Raw genomic sequence first — 9,885 nt, forward strand, 5'->3', positions numbered from 1 at the left:
AAGGCGGATGATTTCAATGGAACCTGAAAAGGGGAAGCCTTACTGGCACTCTCTATTGTGTGAGATGTAGTAATGTCAGCAGTACTGGAGGTAACCTGGGAAAACTGTGGCTCTAAGAGACTAACTCATCTGTCCAGCTCCCAGTCAAAGGGACTGGCCACGCTGAGATTCCATCCCAACGCTGTCTTCTCCAAGCCCAGTGTCCACACATGTTCCAGGCTGCCACGGGTAGCTCAGTGCCCTCTTGGGGCCACCAGCCCTGCAGCTCACTGCCCACAGGCAGGAACACAAGACGGCTAAATGCTACTTCCAGGGAAGACTTGAATGTTGGGTTCTCCAGCTGCCGTCTTGCACTGCTTATTTATTTATTTATTTATTTTTATTATTTTTCTTTTTGGTGGAACCGGGGATTGAACTCAGGCCCTTGTGCTTGCCAGGCAAGTGCTTATTCTACTGAGCCATCTCCCCAGCCCCATTTTTTTTGTAAATATTCTTAAGGCATTTATATATTTATTAACACATTCTCTGCCAAAATTTCACATTAGGTTAAAATTCCATTTAGTCTTTACATTCCTCTACTGAGGCTGGCATCTCAGTGCATTACAGAACCACACCTTCTCCCACAATCAGTGTGACTGGCATCTGCATAGTAAGCCCCACTGTCAGCCTCTCTGTTCCCCAGATGAATAGATGTTAATACTGCTCTGTGACAAGGTAAAAGCTCCTAACTCAAATCTAGTGGAAAAGGAGTGAAACTTCTGCAAAGTGCACTCTTAAAAAGAGGCACTTTTTGCTTCTGAAAAGAAACCAGTGAATCCTCTAAGAATAATAAAAGGGAGTATTTTACAGTTAAGCACATGATTTGGAGAGAATTCCAGTGTTATTCCGCTGGCCAATGGTGTTAATACTCTGCTTGTTCCTCCTGTGGGCCTCCTTCATCAGGTATCACAAAGCCTTCATCTGTGGCATAGAGAATGTCCACAATCCTCCACAATACGGGGTCATTTTCCCCCTCATTCTCCTGGCAAATCAATTCAATGTTCCTTAGCTTTCCAAAGTAGAAGTCTCTCTCTCCAAGTCTTCAACAGTAAGTTTCAATACACTGACCTGCAGCATCTGTTCAGCAGCCTCCTCATCTCCATTGCCCACTCGAGGATTCTTCCGCACCACCCCTGGGCCAGCCTTAGGAGTTGAAGTAGTTCTCTGGGCTGAAAAGGGTTTCTCTCAAGCTGCACTGCTCAAGCCGAGAGGTCTCTTTGGTTTATTCAGAGCTGGAGCAACAAGAGAAGGAGCCCCTGCGGTCTCCTACCTTGTCTGGCAGCTACAGGGTCATACTCTTTTCCATCATAGTTTGCATCAAAAAATTTCTTGAACCACTGAACAAATTCAAAATTGTCCTGAAACTTTCCTTTTACTAATTTATCCACAGGAATTATTTTATCAACACCCATCCTTTTAAAACTTGCTTGTAGTATTTTGAAGTTCTGGATCTATTCATGTTCTAGCTTAGCTTGGAATTTTACTTTCTTCAAGGCAATGGAGCCAGGGAAGAGCATATCTATAAGCTGACAATAGGCAGCTGCTGAGCACAACTGTTGAATCTATCAGATTCAACTGCAGAGACTCATTGATCCAGGCCGGCATGTCATGTCCACTTAGATTATCACTGGTGACTGATGTTGAGTATATGTACACTGCCATCTTCGGCTCTTGGGAACCACGTCTACTGCCTGCGCCCGGCTCCAGTTCCATCTTCATCTTGTTCAAACTGCCCCATCTTGCACTGTTTGTAGCTAAGATTACATCTGTATTACTGCCTTTCAAGCTCTGCTCTAGATCTCTGAAGATCAGCATCACAGATAAATTTACGACTATCCATTTACCAGTCAGTCTTTTGAAATTTCTGTTTAGGGAATGAACACACTGGATTGTGTGCCCCTTTCAGGCTGTACCCCACCCTGCTTTTTGCCTGCAGGCTGCAGGGAGCGGTGCTACATCAAGTTTTCAACAGGATGACAAAGTAGTTAATCTTGCTAACTTTTTTTTTAAGCTAGCATGGGCATAACTCCTCTCGATTTTGAGTTTCTGTATGTCAGTAGCTAAGTGGTGTACTTTAAAAAAGACTTCTCAGGCTTCTAAATGAGTCAATCAGGTTTTTTTTTAATTAAATGGAGTCACATTATTAATGTGACTTGGACCAATGAAGAGTACTGTGATCCTTTTGTCACCTTAAAGGTAATTCCTAAGGAACCATCTTGTATAAGACACATTGAAGAGAAAGGGGGGAAAAAATGGAGAACCCATTTCTGCGCAAAAGGATGGATTAATGGCACAGATCCTTCTGCTTGAACCAACAAAGAAAAGACAAAATACATAGAAGTCGTATGTTAAAGACACTGAGATCAAGCAGTGAAGGACAGCGATTCCTGAGATGTGGGCAACAAGAAGGGTGATCTTGGTGACTACCCAATTTCACTGCCTAGGAGTTCCCAGGTCAGACTGTGGGAACCCAGAGTTGAGATGGAGCGGAGAGACTGAGGAGACAAAGGCAACTGGAGTATGCAGGACGGGAGAAGCTATAAAGGGAGGCTACATGGAGAGAAAGCCCCGAGGTCTGCTTTGTCAGGGTTTTAGCAGAGGACGCATGCATGTGTGTGTGAGGAACTCCCCGAATCTGGGTTAAAGAGCCATCCAAAGTGTCTAAATAAATAGTTCTTGATGTACACAGAGGGCCAGAAATTGTCTTGTTCCCACAACTACCCAGGGAAAATTGTGTAAATCACAGGTCATTGAGCAGAATACTCAAAGTCATGCTTCAGTAGTGGAGAATAATTACCCTTGATTGAATATTGCTCTGAAGCTTTCTAATGAGTCATAAAGGCAAGACCAGAAATTATTAGACTATTTCCAAGTAAATTAAGTAAGACACAGTTTAAAAATACTCATAGGAAAATAAACATACCCCATCTGTAATGTGATAAAATTCATAATATCTAGCATCCATAAAAAAATAATTCTAGAAATGTAAAGAAACAGGAAAATAGAACTCGTAATGAGACAAAGAAGCCAACAGTCTAAACCAACTGAGAACTAACACAACAGTTGGAACTAGAGAAAGAACTTAGTGCAACTGTATTTCATGTATTTGAAAAATTTAAGTAGAGGCATGGATGATATAAAAAGACTCAAGTCACACTTCTAGATATGAAGACTACAAAACTGAGATAATGTTATTTATGTTTTGTGTCTAGTTGTCCCCCTAAACTTTCCTGCAGTCATGGGGTGGACTTCTAGTGGTTGTGATTAACTCATGATCCACTGGGATTGTGGGTGTGAGTGCTGCTGGGATTGTGGGTGCGAGTGCTGCTGGGATTGTGGGTGTGAATGCTGCTGGGATTGTGGTGTGAATGCTGCTGGGATTGTGGGTGTGAATGCTGCTGGGATTGTGGGTACGAGTGCTGCTGGGATTGTGGGTACGAGTGCTGCTGGGATTGTGGGTGCGAGTGCTGCTGGGATTGTGGGTACGAGTGCTGCTGGGATTGTGGGTGTGAGTGCTGCTGGGATTGTGGGTGCGAGTGCTGCTGGGATTGTGGGTGCGAGTGCTGCTGGGATTGTGGGTGTGAGTGCTGCACCCAGCCTGGGGCAGATGGCCTGAAGGCAACATAAGGGAGACAGACTTGCTCTCTGTTGCCATTGTTGCTGCTGCTCCGCCTTTTGCTCTTTAGCCAAGTGATTCGGGGAACTATAGCTTTTTAAATTTATCTTTTATTTTTATTTACTTATTTATTTATTGGATACGGTGTTTTGCTATGCAGTTCAGACTCATAGTGATCCTCCTGTTTCAGCCTCTTCAGCACTGGGATTATAGGCATGTACCACCACACCAGGCCTTGATGGCTGTACGGTACACCCAGGGTTCCAGGGCTGACACAAGTTGTGGTACGGGGGATCAAACTCAGGTCCTTAGGCTTGCCAGGCAGGTGCATAGACTGCTGAGCTATCTCTCCAGCACAACCTGTAGCTTTAGTGTATTCATTTTACCAATTTTTTGACCATCTGCTGTTGGTCTATTCCTGCCAAAGTGCCATACATTGGAGTGAGGAGGATGAGCCAGGGCTCCTTCATCTGAAGAACTCACAATGTCGAGGCTCTCATTTTACTTCAAATTACAACCCACTAGGGACCCCTTAGTCTGCCTGAGCTTCAGGTATGGTATATGGGAGAGACTAGATTAATGTTTTTCAGGCTGTAAACCACAGACTGTAAGTAAGTGGGTTGTGAAATCCTTGTAGTGGATTGACATCAGAATTTTAATACTCATTTTTATTATGTGTGTGTACTGAATTTTGATATAAAACATATTTCCTACTGTAGATTATGATAAAAACATTTCAGCAATACTGGCTGAATGAATTCTTCATTTTCTCAGCTCTGTTTCTCTAAAGATTTCTGATGGTAGGTGCCTCCTTCCTAATACCCAGGGATTATAGTTGGAATTGTTATTTCCTGCAAGGTCTGATCCCCAATTTTCCTTAGTGTCCTAGTTTATGTCTAAACATCCCTCAAAGTCCCCTGCACTTAGGGGGGGGGACCTTGGGAGCTGACTGGACCACAGGGACACAAAACTCAACAACGGAAGAAACCAAGGAGGAGATGAGATGATGCGGCGGGGGGGACCAGGCTGGGTCCCCACTGGGCACCTTCACTCTGCTTCCCACGACCATGCCATGAACTGCTCCTCCACTGCATGTCCCTCCGCCCTGCCACTCTGCCTTCGAGCCAGCCGACCATGATGAAGTCTCTACCAACATAAACCAAAATAAATTCCTTCTCCTTTAAGTTGTACGTGTCAGCTATTGGGTCCCAGGGACAAGAATGTAACTATGACAGTTAGATCTAGTTTTACTCTTAGTGTTATTCAGCATTTCTACTGAAATTTAACAATATAATTTTTCTTTTTCCTTTTTTTTTTTTTAATTTACATTACTAGCGATTGAATCCAGGGCTTCGCACTCAACTGCATCCTCATCCCTTTTTTTATTTCTTATTTTTGAGACAGTGTCTCACTAAATTGCCCAGACTGGGAGCACACTTACAGTCTTCCTTTATCACCTTCCCGGATGCTGGAATTATAGGTGGGCCACCGTGTTTGGCCACAGTACAGTGGTACCGTGGCTCACAAACTTAATTCGTCCCACAATTCTGGGCAATATGGCCATGGTCATGTTGGTCACCCAATTTGGAGTTAACGAACAGACACAGCACTTTGCTGACCTTGTCTGTTTCTGACACAAATTGCTCCCAAACAGAGGTAGTTGTGAACTGAAGCATTGTTGTATAATCTTTTAAGGGTGCTTCTTTGTGTCTTGTCTTTTGACAAACTCTCTAGAACTAACCAGAGCTGGACAAAGAAGGCTTTCAAGGGAGGATGTATTACTTAAGCTCTTTGGTTTATGACCCTACGTGTATATCAAGAGCCTACTGCACGCAGGATGGCTGCCTTCTGCTAATGTCCACTGTGCAAGGCGCTATGAATGGGAACAACTGGGCTGGCCTTTCTGTGCTCATTGCTGGTATTTTCTGAGCATCCAGAGGCTCTGTGCAGAAAGTAGAAACCCGGGGAGCCTCCTGGGGCCCAGCACAGCTGACATGAAGCCACGTCTTCATGTTACAGATACACTTGGCTAGAGATGCCACAGCCTCATCTACAAACCTGAACAACCTGGCAGTGTCTATTTCCCAGGTACAAGGACCCCCCAGTCCCCACGCATACCCAGCACCTCCTTCTGGCTGGAGGGGAGACACAATGTGGTTCTATTAGAGCCCTAGCCCTCCTGACTCTCATCTGGACTTTGGTTCCGTGAAGATCCTAAAAACAGAGCCCTCTGCAAGCAACTGGGTCATTTTAAAAAGAACAAGTAATAGTAGCCACCAGGATAGGAAAAAAGCAGCCTTTCTGTTAGGGAGGTGGTTCAGCTTCAGCATGAGAAGTGACAGCTCTCCAGGGCAGGCAGGGGACAACAGAGGCAGCTGAGGAGCACCAGCTGCCCACAGTGTCAGTGTTGTAGGCAGCCGAGTTAGATGGAAATATTATAGGCAGTCAGACAGGGCTGGGCCCTCCAAGGAGATAACACAGAGGGCAAGATACCTTACAACTACGGGAGGGATGGATGCTCCCGCCCTTGGCCAGACCGAAAGACCAAAGATCAAACAAATGCCGACCTCCCTAAAGATTAGCATCTGGGACTGATCATCACCCTGAGGGAGCCAGAAGAATCGTTAATCCAACTACTACTGGATGGCCACCTCATAAAATCCTGTTCTACATTCATGCCCGCTTGCTACATGACTGCCCCATTTGGTCCTGGACTTAATCAATTTTACCAGAGCAATGGTGCTTGTAATCTCACTGGTTGACCATAATTTTGTCCCACCTCATGCCCACGTAAGCGAGTTCCCATATTCTCCACCTTAGCCCCACATGGTTTTACACTTTAAAAGTCCCTGGAAGAGACAGCTTCTCGGGGACAACCTGCCCGGGACCCCTCCTGTCCCTCTCTCGGACAGGAGCTTTCTTTTCCTCAATAAATATATTCTGCTCATAACCTCCGTTTGTTCCTAAAATTTGTTCTTGGGTTTTAGAGAACATGAACACACGCAGGTCAGGTCGAGAGATCATTTTTCCCCTATATCATTTGGAGGTTCCCTGCATCATTTGGCAGTCACACACCCGAGATCTTTTTTTCTTCCTACATCATCAGCATTTCAGGAAAAGGTGGTGGTGGTGGTGGTGGTGAGAACTGGCAGGTACCAGTCTGCTCTTGGGAAAGTGGAATTCCAGGGTGCAGGAATGTGGGCATTATCATGGAAATTTACCTTCAAGGACCTTGACTGAGAAAAGGACTAGACTTTCTGGAGTCCCCCAACCCCAGCAAGATCAGTCACAGCCCGATCTTGATGCCAGGGCTCTTTGGGCTGTGACATGTGCCTTTATCAGCTGATCGGGCTCATTCTTATTTTACAGAACTCAGGGTATTATTTTTTTTAGCTCAAACTTCCAATTTATTTCCACAAACAACTTTGAGCCTGAGCGATGAGCCAGCCACAGGGCTGGCTAGAAAGGATGTTGAATGCTCATCTCTAACCTGGGCATCTGCAAATATGTATTAAGGTCTCTGTCTTACCAAACACGGAAACTGAATCTTAAAATGGCAACATAAATTGCCTGGTGTGTCCCTGTGCAGGGGCAGATGTCGCGATTCACCTCATACAACTGCACATTAGCTAGGCTTTGGGGAAAGAGGTGGGAGTGGCCACAGCCACGGGATCAGGTGGGCTGTTGGATCTCTGCATGGCGACAGAGAAAGCCCAGACGCCAGCTTCACTGAGCCCCATTGCCCTGTTTGCTCCACAACTTACCCCTTTATGCATGAAGGAGTGGGCTTTTAGGAACCATTCTAACCCCGGGAGATACAGTGATACCTAAGATACATCAGAACTTGCATTTGGGTAAGGATAATGGAAAATTAACGCGTACACAAACAAATGCAATGTGATTTCCAGTCGTAGTAAGTCTCATGCAAAGAAGAAACTGCCATTGTTACTATTCTGGCTCTCACACCGATTGCTGGGTTCCTGGGCGTTCACTGCGTCCTCGGGCTGGGTGATGCGGCTCCTCTCGACACATCCCATTACTCACTCTTTGAACGCAATCTTAGGTAATAAAACTCCTGTTTAGGCAGAGTAGAGTAGAGTACAGTAGAGTGTGATCGTGGCGAGGTGTGAGGCGTCTCTGATGACGTCACTAGAGTGTGCAGCATCTCTGATGACGTCACTGGAGGAGGCTTCTCTGCAGACCTGCATTTCATCTGAAATTGAAACCATAGATGGGGAGTGGTAAAGACTTGGGGGATGGGCAGGAAGGGCCCCTGTTGTGGGACAGCAGGAACAGCAATGATGATGGCCTTGCAGGCAATGGCCTCTGCCATCTACAGAGACAGCAACAGTGATAGGCAGGTGCCTGGCACCAGGTGAGTGAAGGAGTAGGTGGAGGAGGAGGGCCACGGGGCAGCAGCAGCAGCCTTGGGGTGCGCCGTGTCCATATTGTAAGTGTGACAGGCGGTGGATTGTGTTTGGAGAAGAGCAGTTCCTCAGGCATTCCACAAAGACTGCAGGGGCCCTGTCACATTCTTCCCTCTCCTCCCCTTGCTTTTACCATGCGTGGGCTTTCATGGGGAAGCCACAACCCAGCCACATCCCTTCTTCCAGAGTCATCAACTAACTCCCCAGAGCTGGGCTTTTGTTTTTCCAGGGCAGGGAAGCCGAACAAGGCAAGTTCTTACTTTACGCTGCTTTCATGGGTGAGGATCAAATTCACTTAGCTAATAAGGAGGGCCCAGAAGCCAAGCGCTAGTCACTTGATTTATAGCATGTCAATTTCTTCCCTTAATTAAGCAAACACTATCACTCTTGTGGCCTTTTCTGAGCACACCTTTCTTCTCCTCCCCTCCCAGCATTTCCTGTTGGGGACAGAGACAAAGGCGTCAGCTCCCTGGCTCACCTGCTGCCCTTCCCAGCTGGAAGCTGCATCTGCTTCCATTTCTATCCCAGCAGGAAGGTTTCAATTAGTTTTTTCCAATTATGTCTAGATCGTTTAAGGTTATCATGATGATTCATTGATTTTTTTTTTTCTGCTTGGAATTAAAGCTGTGTATTTACTATTAAAGTTTTGTTTAGGTAGTAGACACATGTTTTAAAAGGCAGAACCAATTCAGAAAGATCTTACATACAGCATCTCCCCCCAAAAAAAGTGACAAAAAAGGTGAATTGACTTCATAAAAATGTAAAAATTTCTGCACTGCAGGTATTATCATAAAGAAGTATAAATATAACTCATGGGATGAGAGACATTATTTGCAAATTGTATACTGGTAAGTGACTTGCATCTAAAGTATAGAAAAGGATTTTAAAACTCATAATAAGGTAAATGATTCAATTTTAAAATGGGCAAAATATTTAGGCAGATTTCTTTTTAATATTTAAAAAATTATTTATTTACTTATTTATTTGGTACAGAGTCTCACTACACAGCTCAGATTCATAGTGATCCTCCTGTCTCAGCCTGCTTAGTGATGGGATTACAGGTATGTACCACCACACCTGGATTCAGTGGCCAGCAGGGTGTGCCCAGGGTTCTGGGGCGGGCATAGAATGCAGTATCGGGGATTGAACCTGGGTCTTTGCACTTGCAAAGTTGTTGAGTTATCTCCCCAGCCCTTAAGCAGATTTTTTTTTTCCAAAGAAAATATACAAGTGGTCAATAAGCACATGAAAAAAAAATGTTCAATGTTATTAGTCACTAAAGAAATGCAAATCAAAGCCACAATAAGTTTCCATTCCATACCCGTTTGAATGTCAGTAATGAAAAAAGATATAATAACAAGTGTTGGTGAGGATGTGGTGACACTGGAACATTTGTCCCCTGCTTAGTAAGGATGGAAGATGGCACAGCTGATTTACAAAATGGTCTGCTGGCGACTTCACTCCTAAAAACCCAGGAGCCAAGAAGACACACGTCCACACAGAAACTTATAGATGTACACAGACACAGCTTTTGCAATAGCTAAGAAGTGGAAATAGCCCAATGCCTGCCACATGAATGCTAGGATAAATAAAATATATTATGTTCATGAAATGGAATTATTATTCATCAATAAAGAGAACTGACTTATTGGTTCATAATAAAACCTAGATGAATTTATTTTTTTTTCTATAACTTCATTCAGAGACAAATAGCAATGAGACAGTTTCAAATCAAATTGGTAGGACAGTTTCAATAATTAACACATTGCATACATTCTTCCTAGTGGTTAATTGCTGTACAAG

The 9,885-nt window shown here is 44.5% G+C and overlaps 1 pseudogene; it reads right to left on the reverse strand.

Moving 5' to 3' along the window:
• Window positions 1-901: 901 nt before the first annotated feature.
• LOC101576910 lies at window positions 902-1,701 on the reverse strand (annotated as a pseudogene).
• Window positions 1,702-9,885: the final 8,184 nt, after the last annotated feature.

The sequence above is a fragment of the Octodon degus genome, unplaced genomic scaffold (assembly GCF_000260255.1).
Source record: "Octodon degus isolate 3935 unplaced genomic scaffold, OctDeg1.0 scaffold00067, whole genome shotgun sequence".
In the NCBI taxonomy this organism is placed as follows: domain Eukaryota; kingdom Metazoa; phylum Chordata; class Mammalia; order Rodentia; family Octodontidae; genus Octodon; species Octodon degus.